Below are 13749 nucleotides of genomic sequence, written 5' to 3'. Positions count from 1 at the left end.
GGACTTATTCTATCGCAATCTCATTACATTGAGAAAATCCTTGATAAGTTCAAGGAATATAACATCACTCTGAAAAGGACACCTGTTGACCTAAATATTCATTTAGCCAAAAATAAAGGCAAAGATGTATCTCAGTTAGATTATTCTCGTATACTTGGTAGTTTAATGTATATCATGAATTGTACAAGACCTAATATAGAAAGCTAAGTAGATATACGAGTAATCCTGGAAAGATCATTGGACAACCTTACTTAAAGTTTTGGGATACTTAGAGTATACTAAGAATTATGGTCTGTATTATACAAGATATCCAGCCATTCTAGAAGGGTACTGTGATGCTAATTTGATATCTGATACTAAAGACTCAAAATCCACACGTGGATATGTCTTTACTCTTGGAGGTGCAGCTATTTCATGGAAATCCTCAAAGCAAACGTGCAAAACAAGGTCCACTAGGGAATCAGAATTCATAGCATTGGACAAGGCTGGAGAAGAACCAGGGTGGCTTTAAAATTTCTTAGAGGATATTCCAAACTGGGCAAAACCTATGCTAGCAGTGTGTGTTTAGTATGATAGCCAATCTACTATTAGTCGAGCACAAAGTAGCATGTATAATGGGAAGTCTCTACACATACGTCGTAGACATAACACCATTAGACAATTTCTCTCAAATGGAGTTATCTCAATCGACTATGTAAGGTCTAAAGATAACATTGCGGATCCGCTTACAAAAAGTTTAACAAAAGAGCAAGTGGAACGGTTATCTAGGGGAATGGGCTTGAAACCTTCGAGATAATTAACCAAGAGTACTCATAATGGAAAAACCAACCTAGTTGATTGAAGATCCCAAGATCTAGGTTCAAAGGGCCAATTGAATTATGTTTGTGACTCAGTTAGCATTAGAGAGTAATCCTATACTCTAACCCATTCCTATGATATGACAATGCATATCTGTCATGAGAACAACGATAAGTTATGCTTTTAATGATTTACTATATCTTGGAAGGTCATGTTATGAAAGTGGAGTATTGCAGGACACTCTTTATAGAAATCACCTATGTGAGTGTGAAGTGGGGCTGCTTCTATAGGAACTTTAAGGCAAATGTCTCAAAAACACTCTCTAAAACAAAGAAGTGTTCAAGGCCAAAATAAACACAAACGTGAGAACTAACTGTGTTCGAGAAGGTACTACATGAAGATGATTATCTAGGTTTATACAAACGGCTGACAATTCAAGGACATTAATTAAAGTCTACTGATCATCTAATTAAATCCGATCATCCTTCACTAAGGCAAGTTCAAGGCCTCCCATGTTTTTTTTTAAAGAAGCAAGGCGTTAGGCAGACCCTAACCTATATTAATTATAATCTTAGAAACATTTTTTCTTGTGCATCCTCCTTTACAAGCTTAGCAAGGGCACCATCAACTAGAGGAAGGAAAAACAAAGTAGAGTCATGTAGTGCATTACATAGTTTGACAACTAGTCAGCTACAAAGAGTGTGTAAAATGGATGTGTAATTGAAAGTTCAAAGTATAGTGAACACATGGAACTTGGATTTGCACAAATCTATTGAGAAATGAATGAGTAATTTGTCTCCTAAGTTACCCCAATTGAGATGAAATGGTTAAGAAATAAGTGTGTAAAACACTTAGTCCCACATGTGAAGAAAACCAAAGAGTTGTTGAGTTTATAAGGCCTAATTGAGGCTACTTGGGTTGGGCCCCAAGGGGTACCACTAATTTTCCTTAGAGACAGAATGCAAGCAAGCTTACCAAGAAACACACACAAGCGGGCGTGCGATGCCACCGCCGTCCGTCCAACCGGCCGGCTAGGCTGGGCTGGGCTTGGGCATGGGCATGGCTAGGTGGTGTGTAGTGTATATTCTTTTTGGACAACCAATTTCTTAACAAGGCCCAATTCGTTTGGGCCCATAAGGCTTAACAGTTTCACTTGAAATAGTAAAGAGAGAAAAACCTTTATGAAATAGTGCAACGGTTTGAAATGTTGTATTATGTCCAAAAGGTACGACCTTTGGAAAAAGGTAATAACGGTTCGAAACATTGCTTTATGCTGAAAAGGTGCGTCCTTTCAAAAGGTCACTATGTTGTCTCAAACAATCACTGTTTTGTTTCGAAAAGCCATTGTGCTGGTTCAAGCAGTCAATGTATCTTTTCGAAAAGGCACCACTGTCGTATAAATATCGGACGATTTTGCATGAAGAAAAATAGGTATGAAAAACCTCTCTTCTCCTCCTTGTTCTTAGTCAAAACACAACGTTGTGTTCGCTGATTCTGTGGAATTAAAGTGTTGCTTTCAATTAAAGGAAAGATCTGTTCTATCTTGGGAGACAATTTCCCATTCAACCTTGAAGTACCATGCAGTGAGGGGGAAAATCTGTCTTAAGGACATAGTGAATCTTCACTAAGCTTGGATTGAAATATTCGTACTTGGTACATAAGAGAGAAAGGTTTGTACTATTGTGGTTCCTAAAATAGTCTTCAGTCAATTCGAAGGTTCCTTTCAGGGAAAGGATCTTAGGATGTCAGCCTATCTGACATTACTACATGCATTTGCCAGAAAATTCAATTCAATAGAAATCATCAAGAAACCAAGGAATGAAGTGCAAAACATTGATGCATTAGCATTTTTGTCAGCTGCAACAGACGTCCAAACTGAAAGGAAGACTGATAAGAGCCCAAAACTGTAGTTTTAACCCCTTAGCAGTCATACTTTTAGACCAATTATGTGAGTAATAAGTAAGAGTTAAGACTGATTACGTATTTTTATGTATTTCAGGCTTCAAAGTCAATTATGTGCAGGAATGTGCCACTTTGATGAGATAAAGGAGCAATGGTTGGTTACTAAGGAGTTCGGTGATTAAAGGACAAGATTCAAGAAGACCAAGCCTTTGTAAAGCCTGGTCAAAAGATGAAAAGTCAAAGTCCACGCAGAAACAACTTGATGCACAAAGTCAACAGAACTTCCGAAGACCATATCTTTAGTCTCAGACCTCGGAATTGGGCCTACCTTATGTCAAAACGACCGGCTCGGAAAGATCTTTCCAATGGTCTAAGCCTTGACCCAATCAGAGGAGCAGAAGTGGATGAAAAGTCTGTTGAAGCGAACTGCAGCTAAAGAGGCCTTTCTGGACCGAAAGAATTGGGTTTTGGGCCTGATTCTCTGGCCCAAAACATGGCTCCAAGCCCATGCACGATTTTTGGATCTGGATGTATAAAAACAAAAGCTTCATTCTTTGTTAATGGTAGCTAGTTAGACCTAAATTAATATATAGAATTCTAGATCTGTTTTAATTAATTAATTAAGTTTTAGTTCCATTACAATTCTTGTTTTAGATTAAATTCTTGAATGATTGTTCTTGATTGATTAGATAAATAAAATAGTTATTATTCAATTTCGTTCTTGTCATTTCCATTCTAGATCTAATTTAAATTCTTGTTCTTATTCCATTCCGGTCATTAAATTAGATTCATTATTGTTTAATTAAGTAAATCTCAATTTCTTACATTATGTTTAGTTTAGATTCAATGGAAAATGTTAGGTTGATGACTCAAGGCTAAAACCTCCATTAGAGGGGTTGATGAAGCCTTGATGAAACTTAGTGGTTAGTATAGAATTGGTTGTAGAATCTATTCCACTCTAGAAGGTCGTGTTTAGCCATGAGAATGGGTGGGCGACCTCACATGCTAGTTAGTATCCGGTAGGAATGCCATGAACACTAGGGATTAGACTTCGAAATTCTTGCCGTGAAAAGCGTAAGAATCGAGATCGACAATCTATACTAGGTTATTAAGTTGGATTCGAGGTGGATTTAATTCCCTCTATTTCTTTATCTAGAGTCAAACAATCGTATTCCGTAGCTTTCATAGATTAACTTTAGTTTATATTATATCTTGTTATTTAAATTAAAATGGCGTCTTGTTAGCATAACATTTAAGTAAAGCTCTCATTGACTTAGGACTGATTTCTTAGACTTAGAAGACAATCCATGCTAGGGAACTAGGAGTGGAACGAACTTCCTACTCCACTTAGTGCAATTCGCATCGAGAGTAGAAGCTTTGATAAATATCTAGTAAAAGTTTAGTTTTAGTTTACTTACGGATTGAATTCAACGTTCATTTCGTAGGTAGACTATTCATTTTACATTTATCAAATGGCGCCGCTGCCATCTTAGTTACACTTTAGCATTGTTTTCATAGTAGAAGTAGTCATTTTTAAGTCCCATTAAACCCCCCACCCTTGTTTGTTTCATCATTGTGGTTTGCCCATTTCAGCGTGACAAATTCCGCGAGAAAATACGGGTGGCCCAGCATAAAGGAAGCGCGACGACCAGCTAAGTTCTTGGAATTTTATCTACCACTGAAGCGCCAGCGCCAGCATACAAAGCGCGACCAGCTCAAACACTGGAACTTCGACTTCGACTTCCCCCTTTTGTTAGCGACCATAAAAAAACACTGTAATCTGAAAATTACTTGGGCCTTGGCGCCTATCATCTATCTTGGCCTCCGGTGTTAAAATTTCGATTTCCACGGTTTTGATTCAAACTTTGATCTTTCATATTTTTAGTGTTCTAATCTCTTATATACACTGAACAAGCGTAAACAAGGCGCTATTCATAAAGCGAAGCAAGGGCCTTATCAGGTATTCCTTTCTTCCATACCTCGCATTTTCGGTTAGAGGTTTTCTACTAGTATATCAGAATTGTTTGGAGTGTTGCATGTTTAGTTAAGCTCAACTTAGTCTTGCATGAGATTAAGGTGCGGTCGAACAAAACAACAAAGCGTAATTACCGCGACAACAAACAAGTCTATCTAGTACACCACCCACGACACCTCTAACTACTATCACACACACCATACGACATAATGGCTGAAGAAAGAGACTCCTCTCTCCGACTTTTACAAAGCCTTGGCGATAGCCCTAAATCGTGCATCGTTCTAGCGGACCGATTGGGGGATTTTTGAATCCCCAAACATATTTAATTTGTTACCCGTTTTTCATGGGTTAGACCATGAAAAACCTTATCGGCTACATCGTAGGATTGAACAAGTCCTTACAACATTCCATCATCCTACGGTAGGTGCGGAACAAATTAAAGCGAGGGTATTCCCTTTCACATTAGCCGATAAAGGCGGCGTCTTGGTTAACGCCCAAAGCCTAATTACGTGGACTTCGTGGGCTAAACTTGTTCATTTGTTTTATGGAACATTTTACCCACCCCTAAAGAAACGGATGAGATGCTTTCCAAGATTCATTTTTTCCGCCAGAATCCTCATGAATCATTTTCTGAGGCATGGAATCGTTTCACCGATCTCCTTATAGAGTGTCCACATCATAACTTAGCTAAAGACACGTTAGTTCGTGCCTTTTTCAAAGGTCTTCTACACCACCATAAAGAAGTCCTTGACATAATGAATGGGGGTAGTTTCCTAAGTAAAGGAGCCTCGGAGGCTTACAAATTTTTAGAAGACCAAACTAAACGGAATAATAATTGGGGGGGTAGTGATGATATCCCCATTCAGCTAGTTCTTCTTCAACAGTAAAGGCCGCCGGTATGTTTGAGAAGAAAACCGATCCAGAACTTAAAAATCTAATCGAATCTCTAACTAAAAAAGTAGAGGCTATTTCTGCTCAACAAAAGCCTATCCCCGTCATGAATGTAAACTCCAACCCATGTAATTTCTGTTTGAGTCGAGCACCACGGCGATTATTGTCCTCTAGCTTATGAACAACAACCACGGAACAAGATAATGTTTACTCTATTAATAACTATCCTATTCCTAGCGCCCGTGGAGACAACATCAACTTCGGTTGGAGAAATAATCAACAAGTAACACCTCCGAGGGTACAATAATCAAAGCGTTAGGCAAGCAAATAATTATAACAACCAAGCTCCACCTAGGCAAGGACAAGGACAAGGACAAGGTCAAAGGGAATTATAATAATTATAACAACCAAAGCGCAACCCGACAAGGTCAAGCACAAGGTCGAGAATAATTATAATAATTATAATACCAATAAGGTATCGTTCGGTTAATAATAATAACTATCACAACCCACCCATAAATAATCAGCGAGAGATAGTTCGGTCCACACCACCCGTGACTACTACACCTACACAACCGGATCGTATCGGCGCTGCCTTTATACAAGTTACCCAACAACTTTTCGGACAATGACTCAATCAAACCAAGCAGATTTTACAATCCATAAATCGGGGCATACAACGGTTACCAAGCGAAAGCCCAACCAAAAGCGTGTTTTCGGGACAAGCAATACCAAACCCTAAAACATCAAACCACCGACCTTTGAGGTAAGCGGTAATTCTAGTGCGGAAACTACAATCGTAGGTGACCTAAATGCCATCACCACTCTCCGGATTGCGGAAGAGTGGTTGATAACAAAGTAACTTCGCCTATAGTTACCCCATCAGTAATCCCTACACCGGATATCGAACTAGATACATGAATAGAAGCGAGGAGCCTACCGCGGTAGAGGTACCGGTTAAATCACAACCAAAGAAACCGAAAGCCAAGGTTACCACGACAAGTAGAGCCATATCGCGAAATATAGAAGCGAAACCACCGTTCCTCAAAAAATTAGCCATGCTAACCGGGGATACAAACTTTGAGGAAATTAGGAGCGTTTTCAAGAATCTAACGATAAACCTTCCTTTTTCGAAGCTATTAAAAGCTACCTAACCACGCTAAGTTTCTTAAAGAGTTGTGCACTACTAGGCGTAAGACCAACATACCTAAAAGGCGCTTTTTAAGCTGAGCGGTTCCCAACTTTATCCGAAAATAATGGAATTGTTAAGTACAAGGACCGGTAGATCCCTCTTGTAAAATGCACCTTAGGAGATTCCCACGACGACCGCCTTATTAGACACGGGGCGAGTGTTAACTTACTCTCCGTATTACTTGTATAAACAAATAGGTCTACGAGGAAATGCAACCTACAAAAATAGCGTTGCAATTAGCGGACAGGTCAATTAAGTATCCTAAAGGTGTAGTGGAAAGCGTGCTTGTTAAGGTTCGGGATTTCTACTATCCTGCTGATTTTGTTATCCTCGATCTGAAGTAAGCTAATGACTCTGTACCCGATCATTTTAGGGCGCCCTTTCTTGGCAAGCTGCCAATGCGCTTATAAATTGTCGCGATGGAAAGATGTCCTTATCTTTTGGCCATCTTTCCGTCGAGGTAAATGTTTTAAAATGATGAAGCAGTTACGGATTAGATGCGTAGATGGGGAGGTTAGCATGATCGAGAGTTTAGCTCAAGATTATTTTAACAACACGTTTCACGAAAACAATATGTACAAATTCCTTTCTTTTGGAACTTCAGATTTTGTAAATGACTCCTACTTAGAGGAAGTCAACACCATCTGGAGTCCACACCAATTGTAGACCGTCGGTTGCTCCATATATCTTGATTACGAAGACTTGCTACCTAAGCAAGTCTTCATTCACAAAGATAAGGACACTTATGAAACATCAATGGACATTCCGTCCGCACGGTCTTAAACCTCTTCCCCCGGAGTTAAAATATATTCAACTTGATCCGGATGGTAGTCACCCGATAATTATATCTTCTCTGTTAACTAAGGATGAAGAGACATGTTTAATAAGGGTGATTAGGGAACATCGGTCTGCGATTGGTTGGTCCCTAGCCGACATTAAGGGAATTGACCCTAATGTTTGCACTCATCGTATCCATTTGGAGGATAACGCGAAGACTTCTCGCGAACCTCAGCGTCATTTGAACCCTGCCATGAAAGAGGTGGTTAGGGAAGAAGTCTTTGCGTTTACTTTCGATCGCGGGTATTATATACCCAATCTCGATAGCGAATGGGTAAGTCCCATTCATGTAGTTCCTAAGAAATCGGGAGTTACCATAGTGCGTAGCGGGAAGGGTGACTATGTTGTCACTCAAGGTCCTATGAAATGGAGAATCGTATTGATTCTGAGGGCGTTTAAATGCTATGACGAAAGGATCACTTTCCCTTACCATTTATAGATCGGATGCTAGAGCGTCTAGCTGGTCATGCCTTTTATTGTTTTACGGATGGCTATTTCGGCTATTTTCAGATTATTATTGATATTGATGACCAAGAAAAGACAACCTTCACATGTCCCCGGAACATATGCCTATAAGCGAATGCCTTTTGGCCTTTGTAATGCCCACAGTACCTTCGGTGATGTATGCTTCATATATTTAGTGACATGGTAGGCTTTATGGAAGTGTTCATGGATGATTTTTCTATCTATGGAGACTCCTTTAAAGAATGCTTGTCTAACTTTGTCTAAGGTCTTGACGGTGTGAAGAAAAAGAGCCTCGTTTTAAATTGGGAAAAGTGTCATTTCATGGTAAAAGGGCATAGTACTAGGTCATATTGTATCTAGTGATGGCATCGAAGTAGATAAAGCCAAACTAGATAAGATAGCGACCTACCTAAACCCGATTTGTCAGGTGAGATTAGAAACCTTTCTAGGCCATGCGGGGTTTTATAGGCGTTTCATTAAAATTTTTTTTGAAAATAGCTAGGCCTTTAACTAACCTGCTTTTGAAGGATGCAATCTTTGATTTTAATTTTAGCGTAAACAGGCTTTTGAAACCTTAAAAGCGCTAACCAACTTACACCTATTATCTGACCTCTGATTGGTCTAAACCTTTCGAACTCATGTGTGATGCTAGTGACTATCACGGTTAGTCTTTGTCTTGGGACGAAACTAGATAATAAGTCCATTGTTATTTATTATGCTAGTAAAACATTAAAGGATGCTCAGCGGAATTATACAACTACTGAAAAAATTCTTAGCTGTCATTTATGCTTTAGATAAATTCGTCCTTATTTGGTTGGTTCTAAAACTTTAGTTTACACGGACCATGCAGCCCTTAGGTACCTTCTTGCAAAGAAGGATGCTAGAGATTAATCCGATGGATTCTTCTCACGCAAGAGTTCACATTAGAAATAAAGGACAAAAGGGGGAAAGCGTAGTTGCCGACCACTTATCTAGACTTACAAATGGCGATAGTAGTGATTCGAGTCCATACCGGACTCTTTTTTCGATGAGCATCGTATGCTATTTTTTCATCACCATGGTATGCGGACATCGTAAATTATTTAGCGGCTGATGTTATGCCTTATAATTGGACAAGAAATGAGCGTAAGAAGTTCTTGGCGAGTCAAGATATACTCTTTGGGATGAGCCCTACCTTTTTAAGTATTGTGCGGATCAGATTATTCGTCGTTGCATTCCCGGTGGGAATATAATGAAGTTCTATCGTTCGCCATGACAAAAGTGTGGTGGCCACTTTAGCGGAATGAAAACAGCCGCTAAAGTTCTTCAATAATGGATTTTATTGGCCTACCCTTTTTAAGGATGCCCAAGTGCATTGCAAGGCGTGTATTAGTTGCCAACAACTTGGGGCGAATCCTGGCGTAATATGATGCCATTAAATCCAATCTTGATAGTAGAAATTTTTGATGTTTGGGGTATTGATTTCATGGGCCCTTTCCTGTTTCCCACGGTTATATTTATATTCTAGTTGCCGTGGACTCGTGTCTAAATGGATAGAGGCCCTAGCTTGCGTAGCAATGACCATAAGACCGTGGTATTTTTATTAAAGAATATATTTTCTGTCGGTTTGGCATTCCTAAAGCCATCATTAGTGATGGTGGAACACATTTTACCTTGAGTTGTTGCATCCCTAGTGAAAAAAGTATGGAGTTACACACAAAGTAGCAACTCCTTATCATCCACAAACTAGCGGACAAGTAGAAGTTTCTAATAGGAAATCAAAAGATTTTAGAAACAACGATAAACCACGATAGGAAAGGCTGGTCGAAGCGTCTATCGGATGCCTTATGGGCATATAGAACTGCTTTCAAAACTCCTATAGGTATGTCTCCCTTTAGACTTGTATTTGGGAAACCATGTCATTTGCCGTTGAATTAGAGCACGTGCTCGTGGGCTATAAAAGCCTTAACTACAATATTGATGGGGTGTCAAGCATGAAGTTACAATTAAATGAGCTTGAAGAAATCCGTGGCGATTCTTACGATCATGAAGGATTATAAAGCTAACATGAAGCGTGTTCATGATAAGCATATCTTGCGCAAAGAGTTTGTGGTCGGACAAAAGGTTTTGCTTTACAACTCCGTCTACATATTTTCGGGGAAACTAAAACCCGTTAGTGCGGTCCTTTTAAGTTCTTGAAGTCACCCCTACGGGGCAATTACCTTGGTAAATCCAAGGACAAACAGTACCTTTCAAGTTAGCGGTCAGCGATTAAAACATTTTCACGAACTTGTCCCACGATATAGAGGAAGTCCTTTTACAGGACCTTATATATGAGGAATGACCCTTGTCATTGGTGTACTTCCTTTCACTTCCATTTAATGGTAAGTGCACCATTAAGGTAACGGGCCCTCCCATGGAGTGTGTGGCTGTAAGTACGGATCCTAAGTCCACAGTTCACATAATTCACGTTTTCCACTCTTGCATGTTTTTCGGATTTTTTGAGTCATGTTCCTCTATGGAGTGAATTATGTATTTATTGTTTTTCGTGTTTCTTATAATAAACAAATAAAAATAAAATTAAAATTCTTAAAAATCATAGAACTAGCAATCTAACAAGTCTTGGGAATCGACTTTAAAGCGACCCATGTTAAAACAAATTTTGTGTTTAAAATTTGTTTGGGGGTCGAACTTCGATCTTTCCATCCGGATTGCTTTCGAACTTTCTATTTGTGTTGCTTAGGTCCATTAGTATAGTTCATTGGGGTTGGCGTCATCTAATTTAGTGTTCATTCGTTAAGCATAACTTCGTCATGCACGCACTTCGAGGCGTTTTCCACTATCTTATATGTCACCCACGGTCGGAATAGAGTAGTTTATGGATCAATGGATTGGAAATTCTCTCCTGATCATTTCCATATCTCATTCGAAAAATCGGACCGATAACGGCGGGAAATTTAGTTTGAAGTTCGCTAAAATCGGCGAAAGTCGAAAAATCGAATTGGGCTTTGGCCCAACTTCAGCTCACCTCTGGTAGCCAGCATCCCCTTAACAAAAACCCAATCGCGAGTCATCTTCTCCAACCGCTTGTCACAAATTTAAATTCAAACCCTAGCAACCAAAATAAAAAAAAAAAAAAAAAAAATAAAAATAGAATACATCAAAATAGAAAGACCACCCGCCCTTTGTGAAACACCAACACAATCTCAACCGTTTCCACCAAGAAAACACCCACCAATTCAAGTTTTCAAACCTGCCACGTAACCACCACCGCCACCACCATTGTTTTCGTTGTTTTATCAAACTCGCCTCCCCACGGGCTACAAAACCATTAGTTATCTAAGAAACTTCAATGGAGCTACGACGAAGAATGTTGCGAGAAACAGCGTTTGAGGCCGACCATTTCGCACTATTTTCACGGCCCAATATGATTAAGAGGGATTGGAACGGACTGTGGTATTCGACAGATGAGTTCTATCACTATGATTTGGTAGAACAGTTTTATAAAGCGAGAATTGGAGGAAATAGGATTTTCATTAGGATAGCGAGGAGCGAGGAGGAAATGCTTGAGGCGGTTGTTGGCTGAGCTATTAGGAATCGCGCTGTAACCAACCTAGATCACGACCATTCAGGAATCGGTATACTGCGGTTCTGTTTTGATGAAAGATCACGGTCATAGAGGGGTGAATACAATACGATATCTCATTCGTTAAGCGGGGCGACCACGAGAACCAATCAGTGGCTGTAGCTTCGGTGGATTGGTAGGAGGCGATCCTCGGCAAAGACAAAGTCGGCGACATCGGACTTGATTAATGCCGCGTTCTCTGGATTTTGCAAGCGAATGAGTGTAATTTCTGCATCCTCGATGTAATTTTGAATGTGATTAGAGGAGTGGGAAAAAGCATGGCGCCTCTTCCGTATTGATCACTAAGATTATGCTCTCATTTAGAGCTGTCGCTAAATCTGCTCCTATTAAGATCAAATTGCATTCTAATGCAAGTATTTATAAGGAATGCATCAAGAGACTTGGCGTTGTCTGCAGAGAATAAAGTTGAGTCGAATAATGAAGGCGAAGATATGACATGGTTGGTTGAGGATAATTTCGATAGTCAAACTTCTAATTTAGAGCGAATGATAATCTTTGCAAAACTGGTTTTGCGATCGCGGTTATCGTATCTGTGAAGATATCCGACATAGACAAATTGTAATTGAAATAAGCAAACAAACTTTCAGGCGAGAGTTGAAATGCTTTCGAAAGGGTCGAGGGAAGATATCTTGTCTAACTTGGAGATTATCCACGGAATCACCAAGCCCGATTATCGCGATACTCAAGGCGAGATGGAAGCCGTACGCTTGTTCGGGATAGAGATGCTACGGCGTATGCCACTCGTGGATGAGTCTGTCTCGGTGAAGTCGAGAGGCATGGCGTCGTCGCCCTTGGGCGGATGGCTCAAGCCATTCTTCACCCTGAGAACCGATCTCCATCTCGGGGACCATCTTTCTTCCTGCGCCCTAGGTGTTCACCATCGGTTGTGTCTGTTATTTCATTGTTTTATTGTTTTGTTAGTGGAATTTTATTTCAGTAGTTAGATTTAAATATTAAGTTGTTTGTTTTAGATTGCTTGGATTTCATATTATTTTAATATAATTTATTTTGATCATCTTTCGTAAGGATGTCTTGGAGTCAAAGTTGAAAATTAGGTCGATATCGGCATATCTATGATTTTTTGTAGTGGTAGCATGATATGTAGGAGAGTTTAGAAGTTACTATTCTAAACCAAGTTTAAAAGATACCAGGGTTGTTAGGAAATCAAAACTATGGTTAGTTTCCGTTTTCGGGTTTGGCAGTTTTCTATTTCCGGAAATTGCCTTAAAACAATTTGGCAACTTGCCGATTCGTTTTGGAAACCGGAACCTATTTAAACTTCCATCATTCTACACTCACAACCCACACTACACCCCACAATCATCTCACCTTTCACTCCAGCTTTTTTCAGCTGTTTTTCTTGTAAACACTGTTTACGCACTTCATTTAGCGCCATCGCTTCGAAGAAGCGCGCTGAGCCCTATACACTTCCATAATTTTTTTTGTCGTCGGAAGCGGCCAGCAAGCAAGCGTGACTCGCCCTAAAACACTGTAAATCGAAAAAATCTCGGGAGCGCCCAGCGCGAAAGAAGAGAGCGACCAGCTCAAACATTGTAATTCAAAACCTAAGAAGCGACTTCGCCTATCTGGCAGCCAGCGCCTCCTTCCGTAAGCCACGGAAATTCCGATTTTCTGAGGTTTCTTCTAGGTTTTCGCGCAGCTGTTCTACTGAGTAGTTTTGAGATGACACCTCTATAGTGATTCGAACAGTCATTTGAAGACTTGATGGGAACCGATACCTATGGAGCATCGTCATGGCCGGATCGTGCGATTAGGATGGCGGCATCTTACGGTGAGTGATGGCGATTCTTTTTCACCTAAGCTAACTGAATTCTTCTATAATAATATTACTTTTTATTGTACCCAAGAAGGAGAACAAAAATTTTCCCTTGCTATTGATGGCACGACTATGAAATTGAGTAAGCAATTGATAGCTTTGGTTTTGGGGTTGCCATTACGACCCTATGCACGCGTGGGGATATATGACGGATAACTCATACCTATATGAATATGCCTATTTCCATGAGTATTTGGGGGGGGGTGTTTAAATATCATGGACCAAGA

At 39.9% G+C, this 13749-nt stretch overlaps 1 non-coding gene across 1 annotated transcript; it reads right to left on the bottom strand.

Moving 5' to 3' along the window:
• Positions 1-5256: 5256 nt before the first annotated feature.
• LOC147518145 (small nucleolar RNA R71) lies at positions 5257-5360 on the bottom strand. The gene has a single exon (XR_015214574.1). It is a non-coding gene; the product is annotated as a small nucleolar RNA R71 (small nucleolar RNA).
• Positions 5361-13749: the final 8389 nt, after the last annotated feature.

Source organism: Coptis chinensis, chromosome 2, assembly GCF_015680905.1.
Source record: "Coptis chinensis isolate HL-2020 chromosome 2, ASM1568090v1, whole genome shotgun sequence".
In the NCBI taxonomy this organism is placed as follows: domain Eukaryota; kingdom Viridiplantae; phylum Streptophyta; class Magnoliopsida; order Ranunculales; family Ranunculaceae; genus Coptis; species Coptis chinensis.
Note: the sequence above shows the minus strand (reverse complement) of the source record. Positions and strands in the feature narration are given on the sequence as shown.